General features: G+C 37.0%; 1 protein-coding gene and 1 long non-coding RNA gene across 3 annotated transcripts in view; both read left to right on the top strand.

The window, feature by feature from the left end:
• The window catches only part of LOC107126927 (uncharacterized), a 519,804-nt gene that overhangs the window by 296,273 nt on the left and 197,460 nt on the right, over nt 1-26,071 (top strand). The window lies entirely within an intron of this gene.
• LOC135966570 (uncharacterized) lies at nt 11,438-19,806 on the top strand. The gene is made up of 2 exons (XR_010579983.2): nt 11,438-17,709; nt 18,736-19,806. It is a non-coding gene; the product is annotated as an uncharacterized lncRNA (long non-coding RNA).

Genomic DNA, 26,071 nt, shown 5'->3' with positions numbered 1-26,071 from the left:
TAATTTTTACATATAATATTAGGTAGGGGATCACCTTTATTTGTTTATTTTATATGTGGATATCCAGTTTTCCCAATATCATTTGTTGAAAAGACTTTCCTTCTTGTTGGATAGTGGGTGCAGCCCACGGAGTGTGAGCTGAAGCAGGGCAGGGCATTGCTTTACCTGGGAAGCACAAGGGGTCGGGGAATTCCTTTTCCTAGCCAAGGGAAGCTATGACAGATGGTACCTGGAAAATCGGGACACTCCCACCCTAATACTGCGCTTTTCCAATGGTCTTAGCAAATGGCACACCAGGAGATTATATCCCGCCCTGGCTTGGAGGGTCCCATGCCCATGGAGCCTCGCTCACTGCTAGCACAACAGTCCAAGATTGAACTGCAAGGCAGCAGCGAGACTGGGGGAGAGGCGTCCAACATTGCTGAGGCTTGAGTAGGTAAACAAAGTGGCCAGGGAGCTCGAACTAGGTGGAGCCCACCGCAGCCCACCTCTGTGGACTCGAACTGGGTGGAGCCCACCACAGCCCAACTCTGTAGACTCCATCTCTGGGGGCAGCACATAGCTGAACAAAAGGCAGCAGAAGCTTCTGCAGACTTACACGTCCCCGTCTGATAGCTTTGAGGAGAGAAGTGGTTCTCCCAGCACAGAATTTGAGATCTGAGAATGGACAGACTGCCTCCTCAAGTGGGTGCCAGACCCCCGAGTAGCCTAACTGGGAGACACCTCCCAGTAGGGGCTGATTGACACCTCATACAGCTGGGTGCCGCTCTGAGATGAAGCTTCCAGAGGAAGGATCAGGGAGCACATTTGCTGTTCTGCAATATTTGTTATTCTGCAGCCTCTGCTGGTGATATCCAGGCAAACAGGGTCTGGAGTGGACCTCCAGCAAACTCCAACAGACTTGCAGCTGAGGGTCCTGACTGTTAGAAGGAAAACTGACAAACAAAAAGGAATAGCATCAACATCAATGAAAAGGACATCCACACCAAAATCCCATCTCTAGGTCACCATCATCAAAGACCAAAGGTAGGTAAAACCACAAAGATGGGGAAAAAACAGCAGAAAAGCTGAAAATTCTAAAAATCAGGTGCCTTTTCTCCTCCAAAGGAACACAACTCCTCGCCAGCAACGGAACAAAGCTGGACGGAGAATCACTTTGATAAGTTGACAGAAGTAGGCTTCAGAAGATCAGTAACAACAAACTTCTCCGAGCTAAAGGAAGATGTTTGAACTCATGGCAAAGAAGCTAAAAACCTTGAAAAGATTAGATGAATGGCTAACTAGAATAAACAGTATAGAGAAGACCTTAAATGACCTCATGGAGCTAAAAACCATGGCACAAGAACTACGTGATGCATGCACAAGCTTCAGTAGCCGATTTGATCAAGTGGAAGAAAGGATATCAGTGATTGAAGATAAAATGAATGAAATGAAGTGAGAAGAGAAGTTTAGCAAGAAGAGAGTAAAAAGAAATGAACAAAGCCTCCAGGAAATATGGGACTATGTGAAAAGACCAAATCTATGTCTGATTGGTGTACCTGAAAGTGACAGGGAGAATGGAACCAAGCTGCAAAACACTATTCAGGATATTATCCAGGAGAACTTCCCGAACCTAGCAAGGTAGGCCAACATTCAAATTCAGGAAATACAGAGAACACCACAAAGATACTCCTTGAGAAGAGCAACCCCAACAACACATACTTGTCAGATTCAACAAGGTTGAAATGAAGGAAAAAATGTTAAGGGCAGCCAGAGAGAAAAGTTGGGTTACCCACAAAGGGAAGCCCATCAGACTAACAATGGATATATCAGCAGAAACTCTACAAGCCAGAAAAGAGTGGGGACCAATATTCAACATTCTTAAAGAGAAGAATTTTCAACCCAGAATTTCATATTTAGCCAAACTAAGCTTCATAAGTGAAGGAAAAATAAAATCCTTTACAGATAAGCAAATGCTGAGAGATTTTGTCACCACCAGGCCTGCCTTACAAGAGCTCCCGGAGGAAGCACTAAACATGGAAAGGAACAACTGGTACCAACCACTGCAAAAACATGCCAAATTGTAAAGACCATCAACACTATGAAGAAACTGCATCAACTAACGAACAAAATAACCAGCTAACATCATAACGACAGGATTAAATTCACACATAACAATATTAACCTTAAATATGAATGGGTTAAATGCTCCATTAAAAGACACAGACTGGCAAATTGGATAAAGAGTCAAGATCCATCAGTGTGCTGTATTCAGGAGAGCCAACTCACGTGCAGAGACACACATAGGCTCAAAATAAAGGGATGGAGGAAGATCTAGCAAGCAAATAGAAGAAAAAAAAAAGCAGGGGTTGCAATCCTAGTCTCTGATAAAACAGACTTTAAACCAACAAAAATCAAAAGACACAAAGAAGGCCATTACATAATGGTAAAAGGATCAATTTAACAGGAAGAGCTAACTATCCTAAATATATATGCACCCAATAAAGGAGCAACCAGATTAATAAAGCAAGTCCTTAGAGACCTAAAAAGAGACTTAGACTCCCGCACAATAATAATGGGAGACTTTAACACACCACTGTCAACTTTAGACAGATCAAGGAGACAGAAAGTTAACAAGGATTTCCAGGAATTGAACTCAACTCTGCACCAAGCAAACCTAATAGACATCTACAGAACTTTCCACCTCAAATCAACAGAATATACATTCTTCTCAGCACCACATCACACTTATTCCAAAATTGGCCACATAGTTGGAAGTAAAGCACTCCTCAGCAAATGTAAAAGAACAGAAATTATAACAAACTGTCTCTCAGACCACAGTGCAATCAAATTAGAACTTAAGATTAAGAAACTCACTCAAAACCGCTCAACTACATGGAAACTGAACAACCTGCTCCTGAATGACTACGGGTAAATAATAAAATGAAGGCAGAAATAAAGATGTTCTTTGAAACCAATGAGAACAAAGATACAACATACTAGAATCTCTGGGACACACTTAAAGCAATGTGTAGAGGGAAATTTATAGCACTAAATGCCCACAAGAGAAAGCAGGAAAGATCTAAAATCAACACCCTAACATCACAATTAAAATAACTAGAGAAGCAAGAGCAAACACATTCAAAAGCCAGCAGAAGGCAAGAAATAACTAAGAGAAGAACTGAGGGAGATAGAGACACACACAAGAAATCCTTCAAAAAATGAATCCAGGAACTGTTTTTTTGAAAAGATCAACAAAATTGATAGACCGCTAGCAAGACTAATGAAGAATAAAAGAAGAATCAAATAGACACAATAAAAAACTGATAAAGGGGATATCACTAAAGATCCCACAGAAATACAAACTACCATCAGAGAATACTAGAAACACCTCTATGCAAATAAACTAGAAAATCTAGAAGAAATGTATAAATTCCTGAACACATACACCCTCCTAAGACTAAACCAGGAAGAAGCTGAACCCCTGAGTATACCAATAACAGTCTCTGAAATTGAGGCAATAATTAATAGCCTACCAACCAAAAAAAGTCCAAGACCAAACAGATTCACAGCCAAATTGTATCAGAGGTACAAAGAGGAGCTGGTATCATTCCCTCTGAAACTATTCCAACCCATAGAAAAAGAGGGAATCCTCCCTAACTCATTTAATAAGGCCAGCATCATCCTAGTACCAAAGCCTGGCAGAGATACAACCAAAAAAGAGAATTTTAGACCAATATCCCTTATGAACATTGATGCAAAAATCCTCAGTAAAATACTGGCAAACCGATTCCAGCAGCACATCAAAAAACTTATCCACCAAGATCAAGTGGACTTCATCCCTGGGATGCGAGGCTGATTCAACATATGAAAATCAATAAAAGTAATCCATCACATAAACAGAACCAAAGACAAAAACCACATGATTATCTCAATAGAGGCAGAAAAGGCCTCTTTTGAGGCCTTTGACAAAATTCAACAGCCCTTCATACTAAAAACTCAATAAACTACATATCAATGGAATGTAACTCAAAATAATAAGAACTATTTATGACAAACCTACAGCCAGTATCATACTGAATGGGCAAAAACTGGAAGCTTTCCATTTGAAAACTGACACAGGACAGGGATGCCGTCTCTCACCACTCCTATTCAACATAGTGATGGAAGTTTTGACCAGGGCAATCAGGCAGGAGAAAAAAATAAAGAGTATTCAATTAGGAAAAGAGGAAGTCAAATTGTCCCTGTTTCCAGATGACATATTTAGAAAACCCCATCATCTCAGTCCAAAATCTCCTCAAGCTGATAAGCAACTTCAGCAAAGTCTCAGGATACAAAATCAATGTGCAAAAATCACAAGCATTCCTATACACCAATAACAGACAGACAGAGAGACAAATCATGAGTGAACTCCCATTCACAATTGCTTCAAAGAGAATAAAATACCTAGGAATCCAACTTACAAGGGATGTGAAGGACCTCTTCAAGGAGAACTACAAACCACTGCTTAATGAAATAAAAGAGGACACAAACAAATGGAAGAACATTCCATGCTCATGAACAGGAAGAATCAATACTGTGAAAATGGCCATACTGCCCAAGGTGATTTATAGATTGAATGCTATCCCCATCAAGCTACCAATGACTTTCTTCACCGAATTGGAAAATACTACTTTAAATTCCTATGGAACCAAGAAAGAGCCCCGTTGCCAAGACAATCCTAAGCAAAAAGAACAAAGCTGGAGGCATCATGCTACCTGACTTCAAACTATACTACAAGGCTACAGTAACCAAAGCAGCATGATACTGGTACCAAAACAGAGATATAGACCAATGGAACAGAACAGAGGCCTCAGAAATAATACCACACATCTACAACCATCTGATGTTTGACAAACCTGACAAAAACAAGAAATGGGGAAAGGATTCCATAGTTAATAAATGGTGCTGGGAAAACTGACTAGCAATAAGTAGAAAGCTGAAACTGGATCCCTTTCTTACACCTTATACAACAATTTATTCAAGATGGATTAAAGACTTAAATGTTAGACCTAAAACCATAAAAACTCTAGAAGAAAATCTAGGCAAGACCATTCAGGACATAGGCATGGGCAGGGACTTCATGACTAAAACACCAAAAACAGTGGCAACAAAAGCCAAAATAGACAAAACTAAAGAGCTTCTACACAGCAAAAAAAAAAAAAAAACAAAAAACTACCATCAGAGTGAACAGGCGTCCTACAGAATGGGACAGAATTTTTGCAATCTACCCATCTGACAAAGGGCTAATATCCAGAATCTACAAATAAACAACTTTACAAGAAAAAATCACACAACCCCATCAAAAAGTGGGCAAAGGATATGAGCGGACACTTTTCAAAAGAAGACAAGACGTACACAGCCAACAAACACATGAAAAAATGCTCATTATCACTGATCATCAGAGAAATGCAAATCAAAACCACAATGAGTTACCATCTCACACCAGTTAGAATAGTGATCATTAAAAAGTCAGGAAACAACAGGTGCTAGAGAGGATGTGGAGAAATAGGAACACTTTTACACTGTTGATGGGACTGTAAACTAGTTCAACCATTGTGGAAGACAGTGTGGCCATTACTCAAGGATCTAGAACTAGAAATACCATTTGACTCAGCCATCCCATTTCTGGGTATATACTCAAAGGATTATAAATCATGCCGCTATAAAGACACATGCACACATATGTTTATTGTGGCACTATTCACAATAGCAAAGACTTGGAACCAACCCAAATGTCCATCAATGATAGACTGGATTAAGAAAATGTGGCATGTATACACCATGGAATACTATGCAGCCATAAAAAGGATGAGTTCATTTCCTTTGTAGGGATATGGATGTAGCTGGAAACCATCATTCTCAGCAAACTATGGCAAGGACAGAAAACCAAACACAGCATATTCTCACTCATAGGTGGGAATTGAACAATGAGAACACTTGGACACAGGGTGGGGAACATCACACACTGGGGCCTGTTGTGGGATGCCGGGAGAGGGGAGGGATAGCATTAGGAGAAATACCTAATGTAAATGACAAGTTAATGGGTGCAGCACACCAACGTGGCACATGTATGCATATGTAACAAACCTGCACATTGTGCACATATACCCTAGAACTTAAAAGTATAATTAAAAAACAAAAACTGTCCTTTCCCCATTAAATATTCCTGGAACCCTCATCAAAAATCATTTGACCGTATATGAAAGGGTTTATTTCTGGGCTTTCCATTCTATTTCATTGGTTTGTATATTAGTCCATTCTCACACTGCTATGAATAACTGCCCAATACTGGGTAATTTATAAAGTAAAGAGGTTTAATTGACTCACAATTCCACATGGCTGGGAGGCCTCAGAAAACTTACAAACATGGCACACAATGAAGGGGAAGCAAAGCATCTTCTTCACAAGGTGGCAGAAAAGAGAATTAATGCAGGAGGAACTACCAAACACTTATACACCATCAGATCTCATGAGAACTCATGAGAACTCACTCAGTATCCAAGAGAACACCATGAGAGAAACTTCCCGTATTATTCAGTTACCTCTACCTGGTATCTTCTTTCACAGTTGGGGGTAATGAGGTTAAGGTGATTACAATTCAAGATGAAATTTTGGGTGGGGACATAGCCAAATGGTATCAGTTTGTATATCTGCCTTTATGCTGGTGCCATACTGTTTTGTTTACTGTAGCTTTGTAGTACATTTTCAAATAAGAAAATGTGAGTCTTCTGGCTTTGTTGTTTTTCAAGATTATTTTAACTATGTGTGGTCCCTTGAGATTCCATGTAAGTCTTAGAATGAGTTTTTCTATTTCTTCAAAAGATGTCATTGAGATTTTGGTAGGAATTGCATTGAATGTGTAGATTGCTTTGGGTACCATTGACGTCTCAACAATATTAAGTCTTTCAATCCATGAACATAAGATGTATTTTCTTGCATTTATATTTTCTTTATTTCAGCAGTATTTTGTAGTTATTGTACATGTCTTTCACCTCCTTGGTTAATTCTAAGTATTTTGTCCTTTTGGATGCTATCATAACGAGAATTGTTTTTATAATTTTCTTTTCATATTATTAACTGTTAGTGTATAGAAATGCAATGACTTATGTTGACTTTGTATCCTAACATTTTGGTGAATTCATTATTAGTACTAACAGTTTTATTTTGTTTGTGGAATATATAGGGCTTTTTACATATAGGATCATATTATCTGAAATCAGAGATAATTTTGCTTCTTTCTTTCCAATTTAGAAGGCTTGTATCCCTTTTTTTCTTACTTAATTGCTCTGATTAGAATTTCCAGTACACCGTTGAATAGATGTTGAATGGCAAAAGTGGACATCCTTGCTTTGTTCTTCTCAGAGGAAAAGCTTTTGACATTATGATTCTTGCTATGGGTTTTTCATATATGGCTTATATTATTTTGAGGTAGTTTTTTTATTCCTAGTTTTTTTAGTATTATGAGAATATTGAATTTTATCAAATGATTTTTCTGCATGAATTGAAATGACCATGTGTGATTTTTTTTCCTTCATTTTGTTTATGTAGTGTATTGCATTCATTGATTTTCATGTGTTGAGCCATCTTTGCATTCTAGGAATAAATCCCACTTGGTAATGGTATATAATCCTTTCAATTTGCTGCTAAATTTGGTTCCTGGTATTTTATTGAGGACTTTTGCATCCAGTGTTCATAAGGGATGTTCATTGGTCTGTAGTTTTCGTTTTTTAATATAATATTTTTGTAGAGACAGGTTCTCACTACATTACCCAGACTGGTTTTGAACTTCTGGGCTCAAGGAATCCTCCCACCTCAGCCTCCTAAAGTGCTGAGATTACAAATATAAGCCACCATGCCCAGATGGTGTTTCTTTTCTTATAGTATCTTTGTCTGGATTTGGTGTCACGGTAATGCTGCGTTCATATAATGAGTTAGGAAGTGTTTCATTATCTTTAATTTTTTGGAATAGTTTGAGAAGGATTGGTGTTCTTCCTTATATTTTTGGTAGAACTCACCAATGAAAACATCAAGTCCATCTTTTTGGGGGGGAAATTTTTATGAATTCAATCTTTTTACTAGTTATAAATCTATGTATATTTCTTCATGATTTACTCTCTCAGTATATCTTTGTTTCTAGAAATTTGTCAATTTCATCTAGGTTATGCAATTTGTGTACTATTGTTCATATTACTGTCTACTCATATTTCTGTGGAATAGGTACTATTATTCCCACTTTAATTCTGGTTTAAGTAATTTGAGTCTTCTCCCTTTTTCTTAATCTATCTAGCTAAATGTTTGCCAATTTCGTTGATTTTTTCAAATAATTAACCCTTAGTTTCATTGATCTTTTCTATGTTTTTCTATTCTCTATTTTATGTATCCTGTAATATTTATTATTTCCTTCCTTTTGCTAGCTCTGGGTTTTGCTTGTTGTTCTTTTTTTAGTTCCTTAAGTTACACAGTTAGGTTTCAGATTTGAGATCTTTATTGTGTTTTAATGTAAGTATAGCTATCAATCTCTGTGTTAGCACTGCTTTTAGTGTGTTCATAAGTTTTGGTACATTGTGTTTTCATTTTCATTTCTCCCTAATTATTTTCTAATTTCTCTGGAGATTTCTTCTTTCATTCATTGGTTAACAGTGTGTCATTTAATTTATGCAATTTTGTGCATTTTTCATTGTTACTGGTTTTTACTTCTTTTACTAGTTTTACTTCTGATTTTCTTTTTTATTATTATACTTTGAGTTCTAGGGTACATGTGCACAATGTGCAGGTTTGTTACATATGTATACATGTGCCATGTTGGTGTGCTGCACCCATTAACTCGTCATTTACATTAGGTATATCTCCTAATGCTATCCCTCCCCCCTTCCCCCACCCTTTGACAGGCCCTGGTGTGTGATGTTCCCCACCCTGTTATTGATTTCTAACTACATCCCATTGTAGTTAGAGAAGATAGTTTATCTGATATCTATTAAAAATCTATTGAGATTTTATTTGTGGTCTAACATATGGTCTATTCTAAAAAAAAAAAAATCACATGTGCACTTGAGAAGAAGGTATATGCTGTTTTGCAGAGAGGGTTCTGTATATTTCTGTTAAATCTAATTGATTTATTGCAACAGTTTAAGTCCTCTGTTGTCTTGCTTATCTTCTGCTCTGTTGTCTATCCATTTTTGAGAATGGGACATTGAAGTCTCCAGCTATTATTGTAAAACTGTCTATTTCATTTTTCAACTCTGTCAGCTTTTGCTTGAGATATTTTGATGGTATGTTACTAGGTGAGTAAATGTTTATAATTTTTACATCTTCTTGCTGTATTGAACTTTTTCATCAATATTTAATGTCCTTCTTTTTCTCTTATAACCTTTTTGAAAAAAATTTAAAGTCTATTTTCTCTGATATTAGTATAGCCACTCCTCTTTTCTTTGGCAATTATTTGCATGGTATATCTTTTTTCATGCTTCCGTTTTCAAACTATTTGTGTCTTTGGATCAAGTGAGTCTTTGCATATAATTGGATCATGTTTTTCTTTTCTTATCCATCCTGCCAATCTTTCTTTTTGATTGGAGAGTTTAATCCATTTACATTTCAAATATTTATTAATAATGAATAACTTACTTCTGTCATTTGCTATTTATTTTTTTCTATACCTTATAGCTTCCATGCCTCTTATTTTTGACATAACTGCACTTTTTTTGTGTTTAGTTTTTTATGTAGTAAATTGTTTATGTACCTTTCTCAATTTATTTTGTAATTCTATAACTATTTTTTGTTGTTACAATGGGAATTATCTTAAAATTACAACACTGTACTCTAAATTTATACCAGTTTAACTTCAATAACACACAAAATCTCTGCTTCTTTACTCTCTCTGTCTCCGTCTTTTTCAATTATTGATATCACTAAATTTCATCTATATATATTATGTGACCCAAAACATAAACTATTAAATCCTTTAATTGTATTGGTCTCCTAAATTATGTATAAAAACTCAGTTTGAAGCTTTGAACCAAAGTTACAATAATACTAGCTTTTAGTCTAATAATTGTTTTTTATAAAAATATATTAGTTTCTTAAATCATGTAGAAAACAAAAATTAGAATTACAAACGGTTTTTACAATAATATGAGCTTTAATAATTGCTCATGTATTTGCCATTACTGAGAGCTTTATTTCTTAATATAGCTTTGAGTTAGAGTTTAGTTTTTTGTTTGTTTGTTTCATCTCACCCTGTAGGTCTTCCTTAAGCATTTCTCACAGGTCAAGTCTAATGCTGACAAACTCCTTCAGCTTTTGTTTATCTGGGAATATCTTAATTTCTCCCTCTGTTTTGAAGGGCAGTTTTACTGGATATAGGAAGTTGGTTGACAGTTCTTTATTTTAGCCTTTGAATATATCAGCCCATTGTCTTCTGGCCTCCAAGGTTTCTGATGAAAAATCTGCTGATAATCTAATTGAGGATCCTGTGTGACAAGTTGCTTTTCTCTTGCTGCTTTTAAGATTCCCTATTCATCTTTGTCTATCGAAAGTTTCATTATCATGTGTCTCAGTGTGGGTGTCTTTGAGTTCATTTTACCTGGAATTCATTGAGTTTCTTGGGTGTGTATATTCATGTCTTTCATCATATTTGGTAAGTTTTCAGATATTCGTTTTTCAAATATTCTCTCCACCCTTATTTCTCTCTTATCCTTCTGGAACTTGCACAATGTATATATGGTCTACCTCATAGTGCCCCCAGATTCTACAGGGTCAATTTTCTTCAATTTTTTCCTTTCTGTACTTCAGAATCAGTAATTCTCATTGTCCTGTCTTCAAGTTCATGGGTTCTTTTGCCTACTCAATTCCACCTTTGAATCCCTGCAGTAAATTTGTAATTTCAGTGATTGTAATTTTCAGCTCCAGAATTTTTTGGTTTCTTTTGGGTTTTCTATGTCATTATTGATACTTCAATTTTGTTCATACACTGTTTTCTTGAATATCTTAACATCTTCCATTAGTTCTTTGACCATTTTTAAGATAGCTATTTTAAAGGCTTTTTCTAATAGATATGCCAACAGGTCTTCTACAGACACAGTCTCTGCTGTTCTTTTTTTCCCTTTCAATTGGCCATACTTTCATCTATTTCTTTGTATGCCTTGTGACTTTTGGTTAAAAACTAGACATTTGAATCTAATTATGTTGTAACTTTGGGAATAAGATTTTCCCCATTTCACAACTTTTTCTTTTTTTTTTTGTTATTGATTTTGTTTATTGCTTTTGATATTACAAAATATTGTAGTACCAAAAATCAGCCAGTCTCTTTGCTAAAGCCTAGCAAGAATCACCTTTGCTTCAGTTCCCAATAAACTCCTCAACTTCATCTGAGACCACCTCAGCCTGGACTTCATTGTATTGGACTTAATTTTGGTACACAGACATTGTCCATATCACTATCAGCATTTTGGTCAAAACCGTTAAACAGGTTTCTAGGATGCTCCAAACTTTCTCACATCTTTTTTTCTTCTGAGCCATCGAAACTGTTCCAACTCTGCCTGTTACCCAGATCCAAAGTTGCTCCCACATTTTTGGGTATCTTAATATCATCACACCACTCTACCAATTTACTCTATTAGTCTGTTCTCATGCTGCTATAAAGTACCTGCCTGAGATGGAGTAATTTATAAAGGAAAGAAGTTTAATTAACTCACAGTTTCATATGGCTGAGGAGACCTCAGGAAATCATGGCAAAGGGGAAGCAAGCACATCCTTATTTACATGATGCCAAGAAGAAGAAGTGCTGAGCAAAAGGGGGGAAAACCCTTTACAAAATCATAAGATCTTGTAAGAACTCACTCACTGTCAAGAGAACCATAGTGTGGGGTTAACTGTCCCCATGATTTAATTACCTCCTACTAGGTCCCTCCCAGGACACATAGGAGGATTACAGATACTACAATTCAAAATGAGATTTGGGTGGGTCATGGCCAAACCATATTGCATATCTGCTTGGAGTAAGCCTGTTATTTAGAGAGCACTGAACATTAGTCAGAAAGATTTACTTTTAACTTGGTTGGCTGTAAGAAATTATTGATTTTTTTTTCCCATAAGAAAATAATATGATTGAAATAAAAGTGACATTCAGAAATCAAATACAGGTATGAGGTATATGTAATATGTGAACTCAAAAATATGTCTAGAGATGTTCAACTTTAAACCATTGTTTTGGCACATTCTATATATTTAAACTTAAAGTTAATGCCTCAAGGTGGGCTATTAATTAATAAACAGTATATATTTATTCAAGTTTGTGGATATATTAGAATCTGCAGAAACTACATATGTTATAAAGTGAAAATGAGAACATTCTAAAATAGGAAGAAAAATAAAAATGGCGAGATATTTATGAACATTTAACTTCAGAGTATGATAGGAATAAATAAGATAATAGGCATGTGTTATTGTGTTCAGTTTTCAGAATAAAATATTAAAGTATGTTATACACATAATGATCATAGATATCTCTTCAGCATCCTGAAATTCACACTATGAAGAAACTTCAGCATACTGATATCTAAAGACAAGGTCAGCCGATTTATAAATCTATGATACCTTGACATGACAGAAATACTGTTTATCATTTAATATGTATTTGAAATGGAGTCTTGAAAGACATAGCATTTTTGGGGTGGGGGGACAGACTTTCACTCTTGTCACCCAGGCTGGAGCACAATGACACAATCTTGTCTCAATGCAACCTCTGCCTCCCGGGTTCAAGTTACTCTCCTGCCTCAGCCTCCTGAGTATCTGGGATTACAGGCGTGCACTACCACCGGCTAATTTTTTGTACTTTTAGTAGAGACAGGGTTTCACCACGTGTCAGGCTGGTGTTGAACTCCTGACCTCAGGTTATCCGCCCACCTCAGCCTCCTAAAGTGCTGGGATTACAGGTGTGAGCCACCGTGCCCAGCCGCATATTTTTTATCTCTAAGGTTGCTTTCAATGAAAGTGTATAGATTTATAAACTATTTTTTCCTTTATTATTTAAAAGACATTATATATAAATTATATATAATATATGCATTATACATATTTGCCCTCTATTATGCAAGTAATATTTATGAATTTATTATTTGTGTCATTGTAGGAGGGTAAAAAAATGTTAGCAGAACATTTTGTTAGAAAATAATTTAAGTCGAAAGGAATAACAAAAGTATACAGAAAACAAATGAAGAAGAAATAGAGTCTTTAAATTTAGTCCCAGAAACATCACCATGGCTTAGGTCTTCAGAATATTACATATTCTTCACCTTGTCTCTTGGTTTCTTTCTCCTCTATATTATCTGTTTTGCTGCAGTAAGTTGGGTTGTTCATATCAGTTGGCACTAGTATAACAATAAATAAAAATCAGACAAAAATTTCAACAGATTATGTTTTAGAACTAAAACATAAGATCTATGGTAAAATGTTTCAGTGATACATAGAACAAACTAAAGCTGAAAGAATGTGTATTCTAGTGAAAATCTGATGTGCTCTGCATTACTCAATTGTGTCAACATAGAATCTTGACAAAAGAAAGTTTTAACACAAGTAAAGAAAATGATAACATACTAAACACAACGGATAGATTGAAAACAAATTGCTTTGGCAGCTCTTCATATAATTTCAGAGTTTTAGTTTATTTTGCCACTTTGTAAGTGTACAATATACCTTATAATAGAGTTACAAATAACCATTTTCTTCAATCTTTGCCTCCTGTATTAAAGAATTTAAAACCAAAATAAAAATAAATCGTGTTAGAAAAGAGAGACTACAGTGTCAAGACTCCAGAGTATTAGACATGCCAAGGGCACTAAGAGATGAATCAAGAGGAAAAGAATAAAAGTGACAAAAATATAATAAAATCTTAGAATTTAGGAAATCTTTAAAGACTGCTAATTTCCTGTGTTCAGGAGCATTAAGCTAAGTGTTGCCAAAATGTAAATTTTTCTAGTCCAATTTGTGCTATCAGAAAAATTGCAAGTCCTTGTTTTTATGCCTTCATTCATTACTTAATAAATATACATTGAATGCCTCCTTTGCACCTATGCTGGGCATTAGGATAAATAATACATAAGGTTGGCTGGGTGCAGTGGCTCACACCTGTAATCCCAGCACTTTGGGAGGCTGAGGCGGGCAGATCACGAGGTCAAAAGATCAAGACCATCCTGGCTAACACGGTGAAACCCTGTCTCTACTACAAATTAAAAAAAAAGCTTTGCCGGGCATGGTGCCAGGGACCTGTAGTCCCAGCTACTCGGGAGGCTGAGGCAGGAGAATGACGTGAACCTGGGAGGCGGAATTTGCAGTGATCGGAGATCGTGCCACTGCACTCCAGCCTGGGTTTCAGAGCAAGACTCCATCTCGGAAAAAAAAGTAATAATATATAAGATCATAAATAATAATAAGTACAAATATAATTGTGATAATTCTTATGAAGAAATGGGGTATAGAGACAGTATATAATGGGGAAGGTTGACTTACATGCTATGTAAGAGAAATCTCCCCCAGCAAAGTGACTTATGAGTTGAGATTGAAGGATAAATAAAAACCAACCAAGCGAACAGTGAGAGAAGAATGTTTCCTGCAGAACGAACAGCGTGTGCAGAGTCTGTAGCTGAAGGAAATAGAGCATACATTATTGGTTGAATTTTATTCCCCCAAAAGATATGTTGAAGTTCTAACTGCAAGTACCTCAGAATGTGCTCTTATTTGGAAACAGGGGGTCAGTGCAGGTATAATTAGTTGTTAGGATGAGGTCATACTGGAATAGGATAGACCCTTAATCCAAGCTGACTGGTGTCATAAGAAGAGGAGAAGAGATGCAGGAGCAGAGACACATGAAGAAAGGATGTCATGTTATGATGCTGTTAGAGAGTGAAATGCTGAAGCTGACAACCAAGTAACATCAATTGCCGGCAACCATCAGACTCTAGAAAGAGGCAAAGAATTCTTCTCTACAAGTTTCAGAGGGAGCATGGCTCTGCTGATACCTTGATTTCAGACCTCTAGCCTCCAGAATCAGAGGATCATAAATTTCTGTTGTAAGCCTCCCAGGTTTTGGTACTTTGTTATGGCTTCCCTGACAAACTAATAAAGCACGTATGAGAAAATGAACAAAAACTAATCTGGCTGGAGATGGACAGAAAGGAGCAGGGGCAGTAGAGGGAGACAGGTAATAAAGGCAGGCACAGCTAGATCGTGCCTCAATGTGAACATTGCATCGATTTCCAAGATCAATAAGAAATTATTGAATGTTTTAAACAAGTAGTTGACTTGATGACATTTGTGTTTTGAAATGGCTTATTTAGATTGGAATAAAGGCAAAACTAAATGTTGAGAGATCACTTAGATGGTTATTACTCTAGTCCCATTACGAGGTGATGAAAAAGGGGCCTTGAGACATTGCAGTGTACATGGGGAGTTTGAATCATTTCAAATATTTTACAAGGTAAATGTGATGGACGGGAGGAAGAATAACAGGAAGGAGGTTATGTCAAGGCTAATTCTGCCAGGTTGTGCATTGTGCTTCTGGATGGATGGTGGTATCACTCACAAAGGGAAGACTAGAAGGGGACTAAGTTTGGAAGAGAACATATTGATTTAATAATGTTTACTTTTAGGTATTTGTGAAACATTGAAGTAGAGATGGCAGCAGTTAGAGAGAAGGATCTGGAGCTTCAAGGATGGCATGCTTCCCAGTTTGTCTGAGACTGTCCTGATTTACAACTTTTCTGTTGGCCTAATTAATAATAGCATCTACTTTCACTCTCAAAAATGATTTGGGTTTGTTTGGACAATAAGTTGATGGTTATTCTGATTATACTTGACTAATTTCTATACTTAGAACTCTTTCCAAATTCTCATATTTTCTACTTTATAGGAGAAACGTGTTTGTTCTTTACCCAGTTCTTATTCCCTTCTTTCTCACCAGTAGTGCCTCAATTTCCCTTTATGGAATTAACATTTTTAAAAAATTTTCATTTATGTGAGTTAGCTCAAGGACAGATCCCCATAGCTTTTAGCATATCATTAAGTCACATTCAACTGGGTACACTGATTGGATTAGGGTAGGGTACATGACACATTTGGAGATACTGAGAGGTTAGTGAATTCCAGCACTTTGTAGGAGAGGAAAGAGACACCCCATTTCCCTGGATAACGAAGTGTTAGTATTTGAGGGCTGGAACTGTAGTGGCCATTATTGATCACAGGGGAATAATATCAGTCTTGTACTGATGGTGGATGAAAGGCAATGTGTGGCTTGAGGATTACAGACACCAGTGATGGGGAGAGTAGAAAGTCAAAAAGAAGATGGATTTATGTTGACATGGTTTTAGCTACTGGAGTATAACTTTCTCGAATCTAGACCTGGTACTGGAGTTTTATTTATGTGGATCAAAATATGTCCTTTATTGTATAGGCCAGCTTGGAATTAGCTTTGTCAACTACAAAATGTTAAGTCCCTAACCAGTATATTATCTTTTTGTAATTGATGGTATTAAATTTATATCTCCTGGTGTAGTGGTTGTAGGGCTAAGTAGGGAGTTTGTTGTTGGTTAAAAGAAGACAAAATATGTTATTCCTTCTGCCATTTTTTCATATAGTTGCAGATTGAGTCCTGTGATTTTCAGGTTCTTCAAGTTAATAATACTTGAAAAGATGAAGATGGAATTATCTGTCATCCATGCAGGTAATGCAGAAATGTAACAAGTAGGATGCACAGTTACCCAAGTAGCACCTTTTGGGTGTTCAACCTTTGACATAATGAGATCTGTCTCATTATTAGATAATTACTTTTGTTTTATTATTGATTTATTTCTACAGATATGAAATTAATCTTTAATATCTCAGAGTCTTTTCATCTGGTGTTTAGCCAGTTTAACTTGTAGATTTAAACATATATTTTAGCTCCTGCCCAGAGTACTCATTCATACTTATGTTACATTTCTCTGAATAGGGGTGGTCCTTTCAGATTTGATTCTGGGAGTTCTGCAACATAAATATGTTTATCTTGCATTATATGCTTCCAACCTGTGTCAGGTACATATGTTGCTCCTAATAATGAGAAGGCAATATTTATTTTATATTCTCTACATCTTGCATTTCACAGTACGTATGAATTTTATTACTGTGCCACACTTGGGCTGGAAAAATGAGAAAAATGTAATAAAAATGGTTACAAAGTTTTGAGCAAGAGAGTTATGAAAAGCAACAATGTGCAGCATGCTGAAGCTGGTAACAGCGGCGAGCTTTGCCAAACCTAGGCCTGAAGGCACCAGGGAAGGGAAGGGTTACTAGAATCTGGAGAGTTTAATGAGATAATTGCCTGAAGGGGGTTAGAAGAAAATGTCCACCTTTTAGGCACAGAGCAGGCAAAAAGTCTGTGAGGGTGCTGACAAAGGAGATTAACATTTGAGTCAGTAGGCTGGAGGAGGCAGACCCACCCTTAATCTGGTGGGCACCATCTAATCAGTTTCCAGTGAATATAAAGCAGACAGAAAAACTTGAAAAGGCAAGACTGGCCTAGCCTCCAGCCTACATCTTTCTCCTGTGCTGGCTGCTTCCTGCCCTCCAACATCGGACTTCAAGTTCTTCAGTGTTGAGACTTGGACTGGCTCTCTTTGTTCCTCAAGCTTGCAGACAGCCTATGTGCAACCTCGAAATTGTGTAAGTTAATACTTAATAAACTCCCCTTTATATACATATATACGTGTGTGTGTATGTGTATACATATAGTGTGTGTGTGTGTGTGTGTATATATATAGACATACCTCCAGAGAACCCTAATACAGGTACATAGCATTTTTAATTTTCTATTTGTCTCTATTTTCTTTTTATATAGCATAATTTGAAACTATATATGAATATATGTTAATTTAATAGATATTTTAAAAATATTTTTAACATATATTGATATATATGTAAATATTAATTATATTTCATTCATATTGATATATATGATATATTCATATACCAATATGAATGAAAGAAAGAAGAGACAAAGAAGGATGGAGGGAGGGAGAGAGAGGAGAATAAAGAAGAGGAATTCTAGGTTCTTGGCTTCCTCTGCAACTAATCCAGAATATACGAGGCAAAAAAATGACAAACTCCAGAAAAATTGCTGTCATGTTACTCTTTGAGCACTGAAGTCCCTGACCCATCTACCTTTTTCTCCTCACCTCTCTGAATCTTGTTTGTTTTATGCATAACATCCAGGGTATATAGCTGTTCATGGTGAAAGAAATGGAAAAAAGAACAGCCAACTTTTATTATTTGTAGTCACTATGTGGTATAAAGTCACTGCAAAAATAGAATTGGCAAATACGGAACCACTAGTCTTACAGGAAATACAAGGTTAGTTTCCTGAGAGTGTCTAGTAACAATATTGTTTAAAAAGATCGGTTGACATATAATCTTGTTTTATGTTTCAACACCTTATTTAAAAGATATTGTATTTTCATTAACACTGAACACACAGCCAACAGCAGTATAACTCATGCCTGAATAAAGCATATCTAACATACATATTTTCCATAAGGCACACCACAGCCTTCATGTGCTTGGGATCATTAGACAAGCACTTCAGCACTATACTTTGGGGCAATTTTAAATAGCAAAATCTCTAACAGAAAGCATGAATGAAAATATGAAAAATGTGTCACTAAATAGTCTGAAAATTTTTCTTGTTTACAGTATAAGGGCTGTAAAAAGAAGGCAGGGCAACATTTGATTTGACCTCAGCTCAGAACGTGCGCATTGGATGATCTGAATTTTTGGCTGCTCTGCACATGTCTGTGAATGACCATAAAGAAGCACAAGTAGAGGAGCTGTAGTTTATGGTGCAGATATGGCCAAGTTCAAGAACAACACCATGCACTAGTCCCAAAAATGGCACAGAAATGGCATCAAGAAACCTCGATTACAAGGATATGAACCTCTTAAAGGAGTGGGCCCGAAGTTCGTGAGGAACGTGTGCTTTGCCACGAAGGAAAAGAGGGCTTATAAAAGATGCAGGTCAACAACACCAAGGACATGAATGGACTAGCAGAGGCTGTCAGGGCACTCATATAGCTCAAGGAGGTCAAGGTCAAGACCCCTGAGGGCATCAGCTACAAACTCAATCTACTTGCCTACATTGCTGACCTAAGCTAGGGCAGCATGTTTATGTCCACGTTGTATAGAATGATTTCTCTATCGTTGGGAACATACACAATAATGCAATTGCTGGATTGAATGGTAATTCTGCTTTGAATTCTTTGAGAAATCAACAAACTGCTTTCCACAGTGGCTGAACTAATTTACACTCCCACCAACAGTGTATAAGCATTCCCTTTTCTTTGCAACCTCGGCATGATCTGTTATTTTTTTACTTTTTAATGATAGTCATTCTGACTGGTGAGAGATGGTTTCTCATTGTGGTCTTGATTGACATTTCTCTAATAATTAGTGACATTGAGAATTGTTTTATATTCTTGTTAGCTGTGTGTATGTCTTCTTTTCGAAAAGTGTCTGTTCATGTCATTTGCCTACTTTTTAATGGGGTTGCTTGTTTTTTGTTAATTTGTTAATTTCTTTATATATTTCAGATATTAGACTTTTGTCAGATGCATAGCTTGGAAATATTTTCTCTCATTCTGCACATTGTTTAATCTGTTGATATTTTATATTGCTGTCCAGAAGCTCTTTAGTTTAAGTCCAATTTGTCAATTATTATTTTTGTTGCAATTGCTTTCGAGATATTCATCATAAAATCTTACCAAGTTCTTATGTCTAGAATGGTATTTCCTAAGTTATCTGTCAGGGATTTTGCAAGTTTTAGGTTTTACATTTAAGTATTTAATCTATCTTGAATTGATTTTTGTGTATGATATAAGGAAGGAGTTCAGTTTCAATCTTCTGCATATAGCCAGTTAGCCAGTTATCCAGCACTATTTATTGAATGATGATTTCTTCCCCTGTTGCTGGCTGTATTAGTTCATTTTTATACTGCTATGAAGGACTACCTGAGTCTGGGAAATTTATGAAGAAAAAAGGCTTAATTGACTCACAGTTCTGAATGGCTGGGGAGGCCTCTGGAAACTTACAATCATGTTGGAAGGTGAAGGGGAAGTGAGGACCTGCTTCACATGGCAACAGGGCTTGAGGAAATTGCTAAACACTTTTTACCATCATATTTTGTGAGAACTCACTCACTATTATGAGAACAGTATGAATGACTCCCATGATTCAATAATCTCCCAATAGGCCCCTTCTCTGACACAGGAGGATTAAAATTCAAGATGAGATTTGAGTGGGGTCACAGAGCCAAACCATATTATTCTACCCCGGACCCTCCCAAATCTCATGTCTTTCTCACATTTCAAAACCAATTATGCCTTCCCAACAGTCCCTCAAAATCTTAAGTCATTCCTTCATTAACCCAAAAGTCCAAGTCTAAAGTCTTACCTGAGACAACGCAAGTCCCTTCCTCCTATGAGCCTGTAAAATAAAAAAATAAGTTAGTTACTTATAAGATGCAGTGGGCCCAGGCATTGGGTAAATGTTCTATACAAATGGGAGAAATTGTCCAAAACAAAGGGGCTACAAGCCCCTTGCAATTTGGAAACCCAGCAGGGCACTCATTAAATCTTAAAGCTCCAAAAGTAATCTCCTTTGACTGCATGTCTCACATCCAGGAAATGCTGATGCAAGAGGTAAGTTCCCAAGGCTTGGGCAGCTCTTTCCTGTGGCTCTCCAGGCTACAGCCCCCATGGCTGCTTTCACAGGCTGGTATTGAGTGCCTGTAGCTTTCCCAGGCACGTGGTGTAAGCTGTCAGTAGACCTACCATTCTGGGGTCTGGACGATGGTGGCCCTCTTCTCACAGCTCCACTATGTAGTGCCCCAGTGGGGACTGTGTGTGGGGGCTCCAACACACATTTTCCCTCTGCACTGCCCTAGTAGAGGTTCTCCATGAGGACTCCACCCCTGCAGCAGACTTCTGTCTGGCCTGGACATCCAGGCATTTCCATACATCCTCTGAAGTCTAGGTGGAAGCTCCCAAACTCTTGCTTTCCGTGCATCCACAGATCCAACACCACATGAAAGCTGCAAAGGCTTGGGACACGCACCTCTGAAACCACAGCTGGAGCTGTAACTTGGCCCCTTTTAGCCATGGCTGGAGCTAGAGTGGCTGGTATGCTGGGCACCGCATCCTGAGGCTGCACAGAGCAGCAGGGCCCTGGGCCCTGCCTATAAAACCATTTTTTCTGTCCTATGTTTCTGGGTCTCTGATGGGTGGGCCTCCTATGAAGATCTCTGAAATGCCCTGCAGATGTTTTCCCTTTGTGTTGGTTATTAACATTTGGTTCCTTGTTTCTTATGCAAATTTCTGCAGCAGGCTTGAATTTCTCCCCAGAAAATGGGTTTTTCTTTTCTATTGCATGGTGAGGTTACAAATTTTCTGAACTTTTATGTTCTGCTTTCCTTTGAGACAAAAGTTCCAATTTCAGATAATCTCTTTATGAAAATGTATGACTGTAAACTTTTGGAAAAAGCCAGGTCACTTCTTGAATACTTTGTTGCTTAGAAATTTCTTCCACCAGATACTCTAAATCATCTCTTTCAAAGTTCCACAGATCTCTAGGGCAAGGGCAAAATGCCACCAGTCTCTTCGCTAAAGCATAGCAAGAGTGACCTTTACTCCAATTCCCAATAATTTCCTCATCTCTGTCTGAGATCACCTCAACCTGAACTTCATTGTCCATATCATTATCAGCATTTTGGTCAAAACCATTCAGCAAGTCTCTAGGAAGTTCCAACTTTCCCACATCTTCGTGTCTTCTTCTGAGCCCTCCAAACTGTTCCAATGTCTGCCTGTTAACCAGTTTCAAAGTTGCTTTCATACTGTCAGGTATCTTTATAGCAGTGCCCCAAACTCTTGGTACCAATTTTCTGTATTAGTGAATTTGCTATAAAGGACTACCAGAGACTGTGTAATTTATGAAGAAAAAATGTATGAAGAAAAAAGGTTTAATTGACTCACAGTTCAGCATAACTGGGGAGGCCTCAGGAAATTTACAATCATGGTGGAAGGTGAAAGGGAGGCAAGGACCTTCTTCACATGGTAACAGGAGGGTGGGGGGAACTGCTAAACACTTTTAAACAATCAGATCTCATGAGAACTCACTATGATGAGAATAGCATGGGGGAACTACCCCCATGAATTAATCCTCTCTCGCCAGGATCCCCTCCAATATATGGGGATAACAATTTGAGATGAGATTTGAGTCAGGAAACAGATCCAAACAATATCACTGGTTTTTGTTGTCTTTGTTGAAGATCAGATTATTGTAGGTGTGTGGCCTTATTTCTGGGCTGTTTTGTTCCATTGATCTATGTATCTATTTTTGTATCAGTATCATTCTGTTTTGGTTACCATAGCCCTGTAGCATAGTTTGAAGTTGGACAAAGTGGTATCTCCAGCTTTGTTCTTTTTGCTTAGTATTGCTTTGCTATTTGGGCCATTTTTTGTTCCATATGGCTTTTAAAATAGTTTTTGTTTTTTTCTAATTCTGTGAAGTTTGTCATTGGTAGCTTGATAGGAATACCACTGGATCTATAAATTGCTTTGGGCAGTATGGCGATTTTAACAACATTGACTATTTCTGTCCATGAACATGGAAGGCTTTTCTGTTTGTTTGTGTCATCTCTGATTTATTTGAGCAGTTTTGTAATTTTCATTGTAGAGATCTTTCACATCCCTGATTAGTTGTATTCCTAGGAATTTCATTCTTCTTGTGGCAATTGTGAATTGTATTCCTGATTTGCCTCTTAGCTTGGCTGTTCTTGGTATATAGGAATGCTAGCAATTTTTTTACATTGATTTTGCAAATATTTTCTCCCATTCTGAAAATATTTGCAAAGTATTTTGCAATTTTGTATTCTGAAACATTGCTAAAGTTGTTTATCAGACCTAGGAGATTTTGGGCAGAGACTATGGGGTTTTCTAGGTACAGAATCATGTCATCTGCAAATGGATAGTTTTACTTCCTCTCTTCCTATTTTGATGCCTTTATTTTTTTCTCTTGCCTGATTGCTCTGTCAGGACTTCCAATACTATGTTAAATAGGAGTGTAAGATAGAATCTTTATCTTGTGCCAATTTTCAAGCGTATTGCTTCTAGCATTTACCCATTTAGTATGATGTTAGCTATGGGTTTGGCATAGATGGCTCTTATTATTTTGGGGTATGTTCCTTCAACGTCTAGTTTGTTAGGATTTTTAACATGAAGGAATGTTTTATTGAAAGCCTTTTCTGGATCAGTTGAGATAATCACTGGGTTTTTGCTTTTAGTTTTGTTTATATGATTAATCACATTTATTGATTTTTGTGTTTGCAAAATACCATAAACCAATCTTGCATATTGATTTATGATAAAGCCTACTTTACATAGATGATAAAGCCTACTTGATTTCTGGGGTGAATTGACTTTTTGATAAGCTGCTGGATTTCATTTGCTAGTATTTTGTTGAAGATTTTTGCATCTGTGTTCATCAATGACATTACCCTGAAGTTTTCATCTTTTGTGTGTGTCTCTGCCAAGTTTTGGTATCAGGTTGATTCTGGCCTCATAGGATGAGTTAGGGAGGAGTTCTTCCTCCACAATTATTTGGAGTAGTTTCAATAGGAATGGTACCAGCTCTTCTTTATGCAACTGGTAGAATACAGTTGTGAAACTGCTTTGTCCTGGGTTTTTTTCTGGTTGTTAGGGTCTTCATTATTGATTCAATTTCAGAACTTGTTAGTGGTCTGTTCAGGAATTTAATTTATTCTTAGTTCAATCTGGAGAGGTTCCATGTTTTCAGGAATTTTTCCATTTCTTCTAGGTTTTCTAGCTTGTGTGCATAAAGATATTCATAGTATTCTCTGAGGGATTGTTGTATTTTTGTGGGGTTCAGTGGTTATTTCTCCTTTGTTATTTCTGTTTGTGTTTATTTGGATTTTCCCTTTTTATTAGTCTAGCTAGTGGTCTATGTATCTTATTAATTCTTTTCAGAAACCAAATCCTGGATTCATTAATCTTTTTTTTTTTTCATCTCAATTTCCTTCAGTATAGCTCTGAATTGGGTAACTTCTTGTCTTCTTCTAGCTTTGAGGTCAGCTTGCTCTTGTTTCTCTAGTTCCTCTCTAGTTCCTATAGTTGTAATGTTGATGTCATTAATTTAAGATTTGTCTAACTTTTTGATGTGGATGTTTAATGCTATAAACTTCCCTCTTAAGACTGCTTTAGTTGTGTCCCAGTGATTCTGGTATGTTGTATCTTTGTTTTCATTAGTTTCAAAGAATTTATTTATTTCTGCCTTAATTTTGTTATTTATCCAAAAGTCATTCAGGAGAAGGTTGTTTCATATCCATGTAATTATATGATTTTGAGTGATTTTCTTCATATTGATTTCATTTTTATTGCTCTGTGATCTTAGAGTGTGGTTCATATGACTTTGTTGTTTTTTCTTTTTCTTTTTTTTAATTTTTATTTTTTCGAGATGAGTTTCACTCTTGTTGCCCAGGCTGGAGTGCAATGTCATGATCTCAGCTCACTGCAACCTCTGCCTCCCTGGCTCAAGTGATTCTCCTGCCTCAGCCTCCCGAGTAGCTGGGGTTACAGATGCCTGTCATCACTCGCAGCTAATTTTCGAATTCTTAGTAGACAGGGGGTTTCACCATGTTGGCCAGGCTGGCCTCAAACTCCTGATCTCAGGTGATCCACCCATCTCAGCCTCCCAAATTGTTTTTTCTTTTTTTTGAATTTGCTGAGTATTGTTTTATGTCTGATTGTGTGGTTGATTTTAGCGTATGTCCTACGTGCCGATGAAAAGAATGTATATTCTGTTGTTTTTTGGGTGAAGAGTTCTGTAGATATCTATTTTCTATTCTCTTACTTTGAGCCTATGGGTTTCATTGCATATGAGATGAGTCTCTTGAAGACATCATACCATTGAGTCTTATTTCTTTATCCAGCTTGCCACTCAGTGCCTTTTAATTGGGGCATTTAGCCCATTTACATTCAAGGCTAGCATTGATATGCAAAGATTTAATACTGTCATCCTGTTGTTAGCTAGTTATATACACTAGTTGGTATGATTGCTTTATGGTGTGACTTTGGTCCATATACCTAAGTGTGTTTTTGTAGTGGCTGTTAACTGTATTTCTTTCCCATATTTAGCACTCCCTTCAAGACCTCTTGTAAGGAAGGTCTGGTGGTAATGAATTCCCTTAGCATTTGCTTCTCTGAAAAGGATCTTATTTCTCCTTTACTTATGAAGCTTAGTTTGGCTGGATATAAGATTCTTGGTTGGAATTTCTTTTCTTTAAGAATGTTGAATATGGGTTTCCAATCTCTTCTGACTTGTAGGGTTTCTGCTGAAAGGTCTGCTGTGAGCCTGATGGGGTTCCCTTTGCGGGCGACCTGCCTGTTTTCTCTAGCTGTCTTTAACATTTTTTCTTTTATTTTGACTTTGTAGAATCTGATGACTATGTGTCTTGGCGATGGTCTTCTTGTGTAGTATTTCACAGGCATTCTCTGTATTTCCTGAATTTAAATGTTGGCCTCTCTACTGAGGTTGGGCACATTTTCGTGGATGATACCCTGAAATTGTTTTCCAAGTTACTTGCTTTCTCTGTCTTTCAGAGACACGAATGAGTCTTAGATTTGGTCTCTTTCCATAATCCCATATTTCTTCTTGGAGGTTGTGTTCAATCATCTTTATTTTTTTTTAATTTATTTTTCTCTGAGTTATTTTGGAAGACTGGTCTTTGAGCTCTGAGATTCTTTCCTCAGCTTGGTCAGTTCTGCTGTTAGGGGTTGGAATTGTACTTTGAATTTCTTGAAGTAAGCTTCTCAGCTCTATTAGATCAATTTAGGTCTTTCTTAAAATGGACATTTCATTTTTCATCTCCTACACAGTTTTATTCCTTTAAATCCTTGAATATATATCCAGCCAAACTAAGCTTCATAAGCTCAAGCGATCCTATTTCAGTCTCCTGAGCAGT

Source organism: Macaca fascicularis, chromosome 12 (assembly GCF_037993035.2).
Source record: "Macaca fascicularis isolate 582-1 chromosome 12, T2T-MFA8v1.1".
Taxonomy (NCBI): Eukaryota; Metazoa; Chordata; class Mammalia; order Primates; family Cercopithecidae; genus Macaca; species Macaca fascicularis.
The sequence above is the reverse complement of the archived record's forward strand: the minus strand, read 5'-3'. Positions and strand labels throughout refer to the sequence as shown.